This window comes from Anomaloglossus baeobatrachus, chromosome 1 (assembly GCF_048569485.1).
Source record: "Anomaloglossus baeobatrachus isolate aAnoBae1 chromosome 1, aAnoBae1.hap1, whole genome shotgun sequence".
NCBI lineage: Eukaryota > Metazoa > Chordata > Amphibia > Anura > Aromobatidae > Anomaloglossus > Anomaloglossus baeobatrachus.
The window spans coordinates 55129409-55144017 of NC_134353.1; the positions used below are offsets into that span (position 1 = coordinate 55129409).

At 47.4% G+C, this 14609-nt stretch overlaps 1 protein-coding gene across 3 annotated transcripts in view; it reads left to right on the forward strand.

Annotated features, from left to right (window-relative positions):
• Nucleotides 1-14609, forward strand: part of ST3GAL5 (ST3 beta-galactoside alpha-2,3-sialyltransferase 5) — a 196614-nt gene that overhangs the window by 124952 nt on the left and 57053 nt on the right. Inside the window, exon 1 of one of the 3 annotated variants that reach the window (XM_075332669.1) lies at nt 9230-9661. The exons of 1 other annotated variant lie outside the window; for it this stretch is intronic. The gene's annotated coding sequence lies outside the window, so the exon portion shown is untranslated. Of the gene's footprint in view, nt 1-9229; nt 9662-14609 lie in introns of those variants that run through there. One more of the 3 variants, XM_075332661.1, reaches the window with a different exon arrangement.

Below are 14609 nucleotides of genomic sequence, written 5' to 3' on the forward strand. Positions count from 1 at the left end.
ACTCCAAAAATGGGCCAGACAAAAGTATTGGCACCCTTAGCCTAAGGCGGGCTTTACACGCTGCGACATTGGTAACGACATATCGTCGGGGTCACGTCATTAGTGACACATATCCGGCGCCGTTACCGACATCGCAGCGTGTAAGCCCTAGGAGCGACGAGCACTGATTGGAAAAACGTAAAAAATCGTTGATCAGTGACACGTCGCTCCTTTCCATAATATCGTTACTGCTGCCGGTACGATGTTGTTTGTCGTTCCTGCAGCACCACACATCGCTGTGTGTGAAGCCGCAGGAACGACAAACATCTGCTTACCTGCGTCCCGCCAGCAATGTGGAAGGAAGGAGGTGGGTAGGAGGTTACGTCCCGCTCATCTCCGCCCCTCCGCTTCTATTGGCCGGCCGCTTAGTGACGTCACAGTGACGCCGAACGCACCTCCCCCTTGAGGGAGGGATTGTTCGGCAGTCACCGTGACATCACCGACAAGGTATGTGCGTGTGATGCTGCCGTAGCGATAATGTTCGCTACGGCAGCAATCACCACATATCGCATGTGCGACGGGGGCGGGAGCTATCGCGCTGGACATCACTAGCAATCACTAGCGATGTCGCAACGTGTAAAGTACACCTAATACTTGGTTGCACAACCTTTAGCCAAAATAACTGCGAACAACCGCTTCCGGTAACCATCAATGAGTTTCTTACAATGCTCTGCTGGAATTTTAATAATATATTAATGCTCATAATAATAATAACTCATAATATATTAGTGCTCACTTCAATTATCCTATTTAGTATTATGAAGTTTTTTTCTGAATGTGAACACAGCTCCGCCACTTTCGGCCATGTTTTTTCCATCTCCTACGGTATAAAAGAAAGTCCTTGGCTACCCCTCTCCACACACAGCAGTCTTTAATTGCAATGAGATGACACACAGTTAGGGTCATAGAGCTAGGGACCCCAATATAGAGATATACCTTGACGAGGTTTTGGGGCTCAGTTACATTGATCAATGCGATTGCTAAATATCTCCTTTTTCCTAATATTCATGGCAGGTATGCAATTCATTATTCACACTTTCAAGTTAGCAAGTGGCATTTTTCATTGTATGCTTCAATATTTTTCGGTATGCTTATAGCATTATACTATTATCTAACTTTGATGTGCAGCCTTATCCTTATGCACTGCTAGAATTTTAGACCATTCTTCTTTGGCAAAGTGCTCCAGGTCCCTGAGATTTGAAGGTGCCTTCTCCAAACTGCAATTTTGAGATCTCTCTACAGGTGTTCTATGGGGTTCAGTTCTGGACTCATTGCTGGCCACTTTAGTAGTCTCCAGTGCTTTCTCTCAAACCATTTTCTAGTGCTTTTTGAAGTGTGCTTTGGGTCATTGTCCTGCTGGAAGACCCATGACCTCTGAGGGAGACCCAGCTTTCTCACACTGGGCCCTACATTATGCTGCAAAATTTGTTGGTTGTCTTCAGACTTCATAATGCCATGCACACGGTCAAGCAGTCCAGTGCCAGAGGCAGCAAAGCAACCCCAAAACATCAGGGAACCTCCGCCATGTTTGACTGTAGGGACCGTGTTCTTTTCTTTTCTTTGAATGCCTCTTTTTTTTTTGTTTTTTGTTGATGGCTTTTCCCAAAAAGCTCTACTTTTGTCTCATCTGACCAGAGAACATTCTTCCAAAACGTTTTAGGCTTTCTCAGGTGAGTTTTGGCAAACTCCAGCCTGGCTTTTTTATGTCTCGGGGTAAGAAGTGGGGTCTTCCTGGGTATCCTACCACACAGTCCCTTTTCATTCAGACGCCGACGGATAGTACGGGTTGACACTGTCGTACCCTCGGACTGCAGGGCAGCTTGAAGCTGTTTGGATGTTAGTCGAGGTTCTTCATCCACCATCCGCACAATCTTGTGTTGAAATCTCTCGTCAATTTTTCTTTTCCTCCACATCTAGGGAGGTTAGCCACAGTGCCATGGGCTTTACACTTCTTGATGACACTGCGCACCGTAGACACAGGAACTTTCAGGTCTTTGGAGATGGACTTGTAGCCTTGAGATTGCTCATGCTTCCTCACAATTTGGATTCTCAAGTCCTCAGACAGTTCTTTGGTCTTCTTTCTTTTCTCCATGCTCAATGTGGTGCACACAAGGACACAGGACAGAGGTTGTCAACTTTAATCCATGTCAACTGGCTACAAGTGTGATTTAGTTATTGCCAACACCTGTTAGGTGCCACAGGTAAGTTACAGGCGCTGTTAATTACACAAATTAGAGAAGCATCACATGATTTTTCAAACAGTGCCAATACTTTTGTCCACCCACTTTTTTATGTTTGGTGTGGAATTATATCCAATTTGGCTTTATGACAATTTATTTTTTTTTCATTGAAGACAAATTAAATGAAGATAATACCAAAGAATTTGTGATTGCAATCATTTTCAGGAAGAAACTGAGTATTATCTGACAGAATTCCAGGGGTGCCAATACTTTTGGGCAGCACTGTACTGTATATTATCTCAGCACAGGAACATTTTTTTAACCCCTTAACGACCAACGACGTACCTATATGACATTGGTCGTGTATGGCCCGTTAATGCGGGTTTATTCCCCACACATGTCTGCTGATTTTATCAGCCGAAATGTTGAGCTAAGGCCCGTTTCACACATCCGGCACAATCCAGTACAGTCTAATACTGTACAATGGCATCGCGGCAAGCTCCGGTCACATGCTCCGGTCACATGACAGCATGTGTAAAGATGGTTGACCTCGGTGAGATCAACATCCAACACTGCGGAGACACCATCACGTGTTTCTCAACGCAGTGACACTAGAACACGGCCCCCTGGGAAAAGATGCAAAACAAGAATGCCGCGGAGACACCATTACATCACAGCTGTCTGTGGATGGATACCATGTTTTGGCACAGGTGGTTTCCTTGACTGGAGACTGCCCTTCCCGTGGTTGTTCCTTCCTGGTGAAAGACCTGGCTAGTTTTTCTGCCAGCGTTGAGAAACATGTCATGGTGTCTCCGCGTCATTCTTGTTTTACATGACAGCATGTGACTGGAGCTTGCCGCAATGCCATTGTACTGTATTGCACTGTACTGGAGTGTGGCGGATCCGTGCCGAGATGTGTGAAACGGCCCTAACAGGCATGTGTGGATCGGAGATTGAAGATCCACCCATCACTGTTAACTCCTTAGATCGCACTGTCAAATACTGACAGTGTGATCTAAGGCCATTGGGTTGTTATGACATCATGGGGTCAGATGATGACCCCTGTTACTGTCATGACTCGCTTCCTATGAGCGCTGGCATTTGCAGGAGAGCAGCATTTCTGCTATACAGAGCCATGCTCATGCATCGCTCTGATGAGACCGTGTCAGCTTCAAGTCTCCTAATACGACTAATAAAATCAATAAAATATGTAAAAAAAAGTTTTAAAAAATATGAAAAAACACCCCCAAAATAAATGTCCAAATCACCCCATTTAGTCCCATTAATAATAATAATAATAATAATAATAATAATAATAAAAAATACACATATTTGGTATCGCCGCGTTCAGAAATTTCTGATGTATCAAAATCTAAAATCAATTAATCTGATCGGTACACGGTGTAGTGAGAAACAAATCAAAACTGCAGAATTATGTTTTTTGGTTGTCGCAACGTTGCAGTAAAACGCAATAACAGGCGATAAAAACATCACATCTATCCAAAAATGGTATAATTAAAAACGTCAGCTCAAGGCACAAAAAAATAAGCCTTCACTGAGCCCCAGATCCCGAAAAATGAGAACGCTACGGGTCTCGGAAAATGACGACAAAAGCGCAATTTTTTTTGCAATTTCACCGCACTTGGAATTTTATCCTGTTTTTTTCAGAAAAATATAGGGTAGATTGAATGGTGTTGTTGAAAAGTACAACTAGTCCCGCAAAAAACGAGCCCTCATATGGCTATATTGATGGACAAATGAAAAACGTTATGGCTCTTAGGCCTCCTTCACACGTCCGTGTCTCTGGTACGTGTTAGGTCTCTTTCCTCACGTGCCGGAGACACGGGCACATGTAGACCCATTAAAATCAATGGGTCTGCGCTCACGTGCGTGTTTTGCCATGGACCGTGTGTTCGTGTGGAGCATACGTGTGCTCCACACATAGATATGTCCGTTTTTCTCTGGCTTTCGGGTGTCACCCGGACCGCACACGGATGTGATTCGTGTGACACGCACCGGAGAAAACACACGTGCCTGTGAAATACAAATAATTTCTATACTCACCTTCTCCAGCGCTGCTATCTCTGCCGCTGCTGACACTTGCTTCTGACCCCCGCTCATTATGCTCATGAATATTCACTCAACTGCGGGCCGGAAGCAGCAGCAGCGGTGGAGTCGGCAGGACCGGAGACCGAAGATCAGCACCACGGACAGCAACGCCAGGGACAGGTGTATCTGACTTGGCTTTATATGTGGGGGTATGTTTTGTAGCCTTAGGCTACTTTCACACATCCGGATTTTTGCTCTGCGGCACAATACGGCGTTCTGCAGAAAAACCGCAACCGGCTTTTGTAACGCCGGTTGCGGTTTTTTTTGCATAGACTTACATTAGTGCCATATTGTGCCGCAGGGGCTTGCGTTTGGTCCAGTTTTTGCTGCATGTGGCAGAGTTAGCCGATGCGGCGGCCGGATAGAACGTTGCCTGCAACGTTTTTTGCTCCGGCAAAAAAAAACGCATCGCGCCGCATCCGGCCGCTGCGGCACATTTTCAATGCATGCCTATGGATGCCGGATGCGGCGCAATGCGGAAAAAAACGCATCCGGCCGCCGCATGCGGTTTTTTCCACTGCGCATGCTCAGTAGCGTGCCGCAACCGGAACAAACCGGACCGGCCACATGTAAAAACTTATGCAAAGGATGCGGTGTTTTCGCCGCATCCGTTACATAGGTTTCACAGCCGGATTGAGCCGCACGGCTCAAACCGGATGTGTGAAAGTAGCCTTAATTGTGTATGTGCGTCTCCTTCCCCATGAGTACGAAAACTCATAATTGTTATGAGTCAGCACTTTGACTATATATTCTATGGGGAGGATACGCATATGCACATTTATTTGTGTGTCCCTTACTGTTTTTTGTTTTTCCTTCTTTATCTCCACCTTGATCCAATGCAGGACCATGTCTGCGTACTGTCTATCTAAGGAGGTACCTGGGGTATCAAATGATAATTTTGGGGAAGATTCTGTGGTCCCCCTCTATCTATGATGGCGTATGTGTTCTTTGGTCCTGTTCCTGAATCATACTGGAGTATCTAAGTGTATGTCTTTAATGATCTCATTTATTATTGTAAAATTGCAATGTTATACATATACATATATATATATTTTTATAGAAATTATTGTCTCATGTTTGAATCAATTGATATATGCTATATGTATTCTCTTTTCACTTGGGAATACGTTGACTATATATTCACTTGTTTATATATATATATATATATATATATATATATATGTATATGAATTTCCTTCTTCTCCTTCATGAATACATGGTAATATCCCTGAAAAACTTATAAAATTTACCCCCCTCTGATTTTGTGAGAATATTGCTATGCCCCCCCCTTTGATTTGTCTCCGCCCTGAATCAGTAGGTGACTGATATGTGTCAGTCTTATGGTCAATTGGCTATCCCCTTGCGGTACACAGTATTTGTGGGTTGTTTATACACTGTGCTCTCTTGGATGTTTGAACCCGGATATGTTTGTATTTTATCTATACCCTCTGAATTACGGTGGACACTTACTATTTTGGGGCACCCTTTAGCTTTGTGTCCCAGTTTAGACTTTATTATATACTGGGGGGATTATGTCCGCTATCATGGTACACTGATATATATGTTTAGGGCAGCGTTCCTTACTTACTTACGGATTTGCCAGCATCCAATAAGGCCGCGCGTGATTCGCATGTGTCGCGGGCGGAGGAGGGGACGCTGCGCTCTCCCACTGCTCGGGTCCGGCCGCTGCTGCTGCGGCTGCTGCTGCTGCTCGGTGGTGGCTCGAGCGGTGGGCTGGATCCCGGGGACTCGAGCGGCGCTACTCGCCCGTGAGTGAAAAGGGAGGGGATTATTGATTGTGGGGATTTGGTTATTGTCCGTGACGCCACCCACGGTTGTGGTGATATTGGTGACACCACCGCTGCTCTAGACGGGGATCCCGGGAGCGGTGACAGGGAGCAGCTTGGATGTTGGTTCTCCCCTCCGTGGGTAGGGGGGGTTGGTTGTCTCGGGGCCCAGTGAGGGGGGTAGGGATGGATGGCAGGCGGGTTACGGGACCTGGTGAGGTGCAGGGTCGCGGGGGCAGCGCTGTGCCGCACGGAACGGTGGTACTCACTCAGCCGGTAATTTACACAGAGTCTCTGGTCAAACAAACGGCTGGATGGACGGGTCCCACAGGCGGCTGCGGTGTTTTTCCCCTGACCCAGTTTGGTAGTGTAAGTCCTTTCCTGCCCCTTCGTGTACGCTCCTCCTGTGCTCCGGTTTCCAGCTGGCTCCCCGGTTCGGTACCGGATGGGCCACTACCCTGTCCCGGCTACCTACGGTTCCACCAAGACTGTCTTCCCGGCTCCTGCAGACGGCCACTACCGTCTGCCTCACTGGCTACACGAGGGACCAAGGCTCCAACCTAGGCCCCAGTCTGCGTCTGCCTCTCTGCAGACCTCCTCTCTCTTCCTCTGCCTGGACTTGTCTGAACTTGTTTCCTGCCTAAGGCCAGCTAGACTCCTCGGTGGGCGTGCCTATCTGCCCACCTGGTGTGTCTGTCTGAACCCGAGGAAGAAATCAGGTCTCACTGGGGATGACTGCTGTGAACTGCTGGGGGTGGGGGGGTGTGTGTGTTGTTACCTGTGGCCCCTGGCTTGTCCAGGGCGCCACACATGCCCTGTGCTGCCTGAGATCTCGCGCGCACTGAAGAGCTCCGTTCAGCGTGTGGTGACGTTCCCCTTGTGAGCGTCACTTCCGCTGGGAGACCCGGAAGTGACGCGCGGGACTCGAGCATTGTCACAGGGCATGCGGCGCCTAAAAAGGCGGCAATTATGTATTATTTTCACCACACTATATATACAAGGGGCTCACTATACAGGGTCACGCTGCCCCCCGAGGAAGCTTTTCTGCGAAACGTGTCGGGGCTTCCCCCCTCTACTACCTGGACCTTTGATACGGCGTTCATATTGGCACCTTTACATGGGTAAGCACTGGCTCCAACTCTAAATACAGGTTATTGTCCCTGCAATTGTATGTGCCCTGCTGGGCTGTTCCTATTGACTGACTGGGCCATTCATTGCACTTTATAATGTTGGAATTAATTTTCTTATACAATATGATGCTGTTGAGGTCCTAGTATGGGACACCTCTGATTCTTTGCTTTCCAAATCACTGTCAGTATTTTATGTCTTTACCTTATGACAGTGCCCCTATTTATTGATCTTTCTAATAATAAATATTCCTATAAATTATTGGGTGCGTGTCTGTCTTTGATTATGCAAGGCCTTATAAAACTCAGTTTCCTTTTCTTTGTTTGCCAGGGACAGGTGAGCAGAAAGTTCCTGTTCTCCATGTGTTATCACACGGAGAACGCATGTGACTCGCCCACCCCAGGGCTATGGGACACCCGGTGCCGGGCCGGACTAGTCCGGGGGACGTCAGTGGTGGCGGGGCCCGACTCCGTGGCCCTGGTGGGTGTCAGTTTAATATGGCTGGTGACTTGGGAGCAATTAAAGTATTTGTTTTGTGACGCCACCTGTGGTCTGCGGCTATTAAGCCGCCGCTGCTGTGTGAGGCCTCCGGGGTGATGATACGGCAGCAATGGTGGTACTGCTCCCCACAGGTGGAGCGGAGCCCCGGGGACACTGTTAGCGCTCGTGAAAGTCTATGGTGTTGTGTGGCTAACACGGTGCAGGGCCGACAGGCAAGGAAAGAACCAGGCACAAACAACAGTCTCTTTATCTTCTCCTCTTTTACTTTAGGAACAGTCCAATCCTGGGAGACCGTTAGAGGTGGTGATGGGGATCCGGTCGGCCTGGAAGTACTTGGGGTGATCTTTCTGGCCAGCTGAGTATGAGGCCTACTCCTGTTCCTTTCTTTACTACGATAGGACCCTGCTTCTCTGGATCCAGCAATGGCCCTCTTTGCTGCTGGGACCGGTGGTACGTCCCTTTCCCTCTGTGGTAGGCTGCGCAGGCCCTCTCTGGTGCTTCTCTGCTGGAGTCCACACCGGGCCCTGATGCTGCAGCTGTACCTTCGGGCTGTTTATGGGCCAGGTGCTTGCAGCTCTCCTGCCCTTCGGATTCGGCTACCAGGGAGTATTTTAAGCCCTGGTGGCCACAGACTCCGATGTCCGAGTCTCTTCTCTGCCTCTCTGCTACTCCTGCTTCCCTGGGCCAAGCTACTCTAGCTCTAGGCCCCAGATCCACAGGACAGCTCACTCTGCGTCTGCTTCCTTCCACTTCTCTCTACAGACTGACCACTACTTCCTCCCCCAGGCCAGACTTAAGGAATGCTTCCTGGAATCCCAGGTTCAGAGCTCCCCCTGCTGGCCGGAGGGAGAACTGCGTTGGATGTTAAACTTGCTGGCCAATGGACCTCCCAATTACCTCCAGGCTCAGCATTAACCCTTTGGGAGGGCAATGCTGTTGTGGCGACCAGGTCCTGGGGCGCCACACATGTGTGCCATAAACACGGCACACGGAGGGCAATACGCAGTTTTGACACGTCGGACGTGTGATGGGGGCATTAGACGAAGGGGAGGAGAAACCGAAGACGGAAAACGGAAAATCGAAGTGTTGTGTCCGTGAAAAAAATGGACAGAACACGTCCGTGTAACATTAGGCCATACAGACTTGCTTAGGTGTGTACGATCCCGATAACAACCAGCGTTAGTCTTTTTGTAGCCTCATTACCTCTAATTTGGTATATATACTACAATTTCCCTCGGGATCAATAAAGTGTATGGTATGTAAGATAATGATGGGTCGCGACTCGTGGGCCACTCGTGTGCTTGCCCCCCAGGCTCAAATTTGCCAGCCAGCCCTGGTTCCTAATGAGCGCAGTCACAGCTGGCAAAGCAGAAACACAAGACTGGTAGGAGAAAATGATCCGTCCTTCCTCCCACACCGGCTTCTCTCCACCTCTCCTCTTACAACATCTGATCCTCCTCATGACCATCACTCAGCAGAGAGAATGTGGAGCGAGGAGGAGCAGCGGCGCTCAGCTCCTGGGGACGGACACAACTAGGGGATTTCAGCCAGAACACTTTTCCCACCACATGGAGAAATGTTCTTTGCCAAAAGAAACCCAACTTTTTATTCTTTGGAGCCTCTGACGACGGATCATGGCATCCTCTCGGATAATGTAACGCGTTTTGGTGGATTAGTTTCCTTTTTTCCGCAGAAGTTGTGAAATGAACACAATAAGGATATAGTGCTGACTCTTCACGTGGGGCAGAAGTTGGCGGATTTTGGCGTAGGAAAGCATCTCGAAGATTAGAGGCTCATCGGGAAGTAATGTTTTCCAGAAACTCTGCCTTTCTTCCCATCACGGACGAGGACGTGCGGAAATAGGATGTAGCAGAGCTGGGAGCATCGGACACAGCGGGGATGAGTAGGTAGAGCACTGTACGGCTCCCAATGCATTTCAGTGGTTTTTTTTCTAATTTTGCGCATTATTTGTGAGATTAGTCCATTCTAGTATGCACGAGAAGGCGATGGCTTGTATTGTCTGTTCAGATTTGTTCCAAAAAATGGTAAAAAAAAGTTTAGAAAGCGATGGCTCGGAACTGTGTTTGCATTGCTTGTTTGCTTGCACGGTGACTCAGTGGTTAGCACTGCAGTCTTGCAGCTCTGGTGTCCAGGGTTCAAATCCCACCAAGGAAAATATTTGCAAGAAGTTTGTATGTTCTCCCCGTGTTTCTGTGGGTTCCCTCCAGGTTCTCCGGTTTCCTCCCACACTCTAAAGACATACTGATAAGGAATTTAGATTGTGAGCCCCAATGGGGACAGTGTTGCCAATGTATGGAAAGTGCTGTGGAACTAATAGCTCTATATAAGTAAATATTATTACTATTAGATTTGTTCCAAAAAAAGGTAAAACAAAAAGAAAGTCTAGAAGGCGATGAGTTGGAACCATGTTTGCATTTATTTATTCGCCTGGTACTCAGTGGTTAGCACTGCAGTCTTGCAGCGCTGGTGTCCAGGGTTCAAATCCCTCCAAGGACAACATCTGCAAGAAGTTTGTATGTTTTCCCTGTGTTTGCGCAGGTTTTCTCCAGGTTTTTCGGTTTCCTCCCACTCTCCAAAGACCTACTGATAGGGACTCCAGATTGTGAGCCCCAATGGGGACAGTGTTGCCAATGTATGGAAAGCGCTGTGGAACTAATAGCTCTATATTAGTAAATAAAAATTATTATTATTAGTCAGATTTGTTCCAAAAAAAGGTAAAACAAAAAGAAAGTCTAGAAGGCGATGAGTTGGAACCATGTTTGCATTTATTTATTTGCCTGGTGACTCAGTGGTTATTCTTGCAGCGCTGGTGTCCAGGGTTCAAATCCCTCCAAGGACATCTGCAAGGAGTTTGTATGTTCTCCCCGTGTTTGTGTGGGTTTCCTCTGGGTTCTCCGGTTTCCTCCCACACTTCAAAGACATACAGATAGGGAATTTAGATTGTGAGCCCCAATGGGGACAGTGTTGTCAATGTATGGAAAGCGCTGTGGAACTAATAATAGCTCTATATAAGTAAATAAATATTATTATTCAGATTTGTTCCAAAAAAAGGTAAAACAAAAAGAAAGTCTAGAAGGCGGTGAGTTGGAACCATGTTTGCATTTATTTATTCGCCTGGTGACTCAGTGGTTAGCACTGCAGTCTTGCAATGCTGGTGTCCGGGGTTCAAATCCCACCAAGGAGTTTGTATGTTCTCCCCGATTTAGCATGGATTTCCTCCAGGTTCTTCGGTTTCCTCCCACACTCCAAAGACCATACTGATAAGGAATTTAGATCGTGAGCCCCAATGGGGACAGTGTTGCCAATGTATGGAAAGCACTGTGGAATTAATAGCGCTATAAGTGAATAAATATTATTATTCAGATTTGGTCCAAAAAAGGTAAAACAAAAAAAAAATCTAGAAGGTGATGGGTTGGAACCTTGTTTGCTTGCACGGTGACTCAGTGGTTAGCACTACTCTCTTGCAGCGCTGGTGTCCAGGCTTCAAATCCCTCCAAGGACAATATCTGCAAAAAGTTTGTATGTTCTCCCCATGTTTCGCTTTGTTCACACAGGCCTTTTTTGGTTTTTGCTGCTTTTTTTAGCTGCAGATTTGCCTTGATTTTATGCACATCCATGCTAATAAAAAGCTGCTTTTTACAGCAGCAGCAAAGTCTATGACATTTCTGAATTCTCATACACACACACGCACGCACACACGCACACACACACGCACGCACGCACATCAGGTTTATTTCCTGTACGTTTTGTCAAATACCTGCGTTTTTGGTCAGGTTTTTAAAGTATTAGCATGTGAATTCTTTGTTGCAGATTTGCAACGTTTTTTCATTGATACAACACATTTTGTAGAAAAAAAAGCAGCAAATACGCACCAAATCTGCAGCAAAAACGCATGAAAAATGCACCAAAACACACCAAAAACGCAGATTTCCAGCCACAAGATCAGGTTTTGGTCAGGAAAAAAACTTACCAAAAAAGCCCTGTGTGAACAAAGCCTTTCTGTGGGTTCCCTCCAGGTTCTCCGGTTTCCTTCCACACTCCAAAGACATACTGATAGGGCATATAGATTGTGAGCCACAACAGGGACAGTGTTGCCAATGTATGTAAAGCGCTGTGGAACAAATAGCTCTATATAAGTGAATAAATAATATTATTATTATTCAGATTTCTGCTAAAAAATAGTAAAGCAAAAAGTCTAGGCGATGAGTTGGACCCATGTTTGCATTTCTTTATTTGCCTGATGACTCAGTGGTTAGCGCTGCAGTCTTGCAGCGCTGGTGTGCCGGGTTCAAATCCCACCAAGGACAACACTGAAAAAAGTTTGTATGTTCTCCCCCGTGTTTGCGTGGGTTTCCTCAGGGTTCTCCGGTTTCCTCCCACACTCCAAAGACATACAGATAGGGAATTTAGATTGTGAGCTCCAATGGGGACAGTGTTGCCAATGTATGTAAAGTGCTGTGGAACTAATAGTGCTATATAAATGAGTAAATATTATTATTATTCAGATTTGTTCCAAAAAAAGGTAACACAAAAAGAAAGTCTAGGCGATGAGTTGGAACCATGTTTACATTTATTTATTCGCCTGGTGGCTCAGTGGTTAGCACTGCAGTCTTGCAGCACTGGTGTCCGGGGTTCAAATCCCAGCAAGGATAACATTTGCAAGGAGTTTGTATGTTCTCCCCGTGTTTCCACCGGGTTCTCCGGTTTCCTCCTACACTCCAATGACCTAGTGATAGGGAATTTCGATTGTGAGCCCCAATGGGGACAGAGTTGCCAGTGTATGTAAAGCGCTGTGGAACTAATAGTGCTAAATAAGTGAATAAATATTATTATTATTCGGATTTATTCCAAAAAAAGATTAAAAAAAAAAAGAAAGTCTAGAAGGAAATGAGTTGGAACCTTGTTTGCATTGTCGGCTTATTCAGATTTGTTAAAAAAAAGCTAAAAAAAACTCCCCAAAGTCCCGAAGGCGATGGGTTGGGACCATATTTGCATTGTTTGTTTGTTCAGGTTTGTTCCAAAAAAAGGTAAAAAACAAACAAACTTAATCCTATTGAAAAATTGAAATAGTTATGGATAAAAAAAAGTCTAAAATATGGAAGCAGATAAAGAAAAAAAAGTTAAATATTGTGTATGTGGCTGTAGCAACACGTTTCCATAAATGACCCCCGGGTTTTCGCACAGTTGCATATTCCGTTATACGCACCATGTGACTTTTTTCCCCATTATAGTGATGGACACTGTAATGGAAGTGGGCAGCCTCCAGGGGGAGCCGTTAGTTATGACTGTTGTCTGTCATGCATCGAATCCATCGCTGTGCCATCAAGGAGCGCTGTTCTTTTGGCGTCCGTCTATCCTTTTCCGAGCCGCCTGTCTATCCTCATCCAAGCCGTCCGTCTGTCCGTCTTTCCTCATTCAAACTCTGTCTATCCTCATCCAAGCTGTCCTTCTATCTTCTACCCTTATCCGAGCCGTTGTCTATACATCTATCCTCATACGAGCCGTCCGTCTGTCCATCTACCCTCATCCAAGCCATCCGTCTACCCTCAACTGAGCTATCCGTATATCCTAATCCAAGCCGTGCGTCTGTCCGTCTATCCTCATCCGAACTCTCTGTCTATCCTCATCCAAACCGTCCGTCTGTCCATCTACCCTCATCCAAGCCATCCGTCTATCCTCAACTGAGCTATCCATATATCCTCATCCAAGCTGTGCGTCTGTCCTCATCTGAACTCTCTGTCTATCCTCATCCAAGTTGTCCTTCTATCTTCTACCCTCATCCGAGCCGTCGTCTATCCTCATCTGAACCATCCATCTATCTGTCGCGGGCGGGGAGGAGGGTGTCAGCACTGCGCTCACCCCTCTGCTCGGGTCCGGCTGCTGCTGCTCAGTGGTGGCTCAAGCGGTGGGCCGGATCCCGGGGGTTCTCGAGCGGCGCTCCTCGCCCGTGAGTGAAAGGGGATTTTGGGTGTAGGGATTGGTTATTGTCCGTGACGCCACCCACGGTTGTGGTGATTTGTTAGCACCACCGCTGCTCGGTGTGGGGATCCCGGGAGTGATGGTGTGAAGCAGCAAGTTGTTGTGTTGCCCCTCCGTGGGTAGGGGTTGGTGATCCCGGGGCCCAGTGATGAGGGGGGAGATGCAGGGCCTGGCGGACGCAGGGACGCGGGGGCAGCGCTGTGCCTTGCGGCACTGTGGTACTCACTCAGCATGAGACGTTGACACAGTTCTCTGTAAAACACACGGCTGGAAAGACGGTTCCCACAGACGGCTGCACTTGCTTTCCCCAGTAGGTGACGGTGATGTCCCTTTTCCCTGCACCTGATGTTGTTGATGGTCTCGATGCGTTCCCACCGGTAACCCGCTCCCCGGCTTCAAGCTGGACCGGAGGAGCTCTACTCTTTGCCCGCAGGCGCTGGCCCTTAGAAACTGGTGCCCTGGCGGTGGCGGTGTCTCTACTGTAATGGTTGGGCTGTTGCCTTCAATCGGGACTTGGTTGTTGGGAGAATCTACGTCCCCTTCACTGACGGATTTGGCAAATTATGGCGACTCCTAGCCTTGCCGGGGTCCGAGAGGCCCCTGCCCTGGTGCTGACTGTCCTTTGTACACTGCTCCAGACCGCCGGGCCACTACCCGTCCGCGGTCCTTCCAGGAACTTCCAAACGGTCACCCCTCCAGACAATCACCGCCGTTGCTGACCTTGCTGACTCTGTCCTGCACACAGCTGGACAACTTCAGGCTTTCCACTCTCTTTCTTTCCTGTCACCACTCTTACTTTCCTCCTTTTCCACTTTACTTCCTTCACTTCACTACTTTCACTTCCTTAACTCATCTTAGCTGTTTA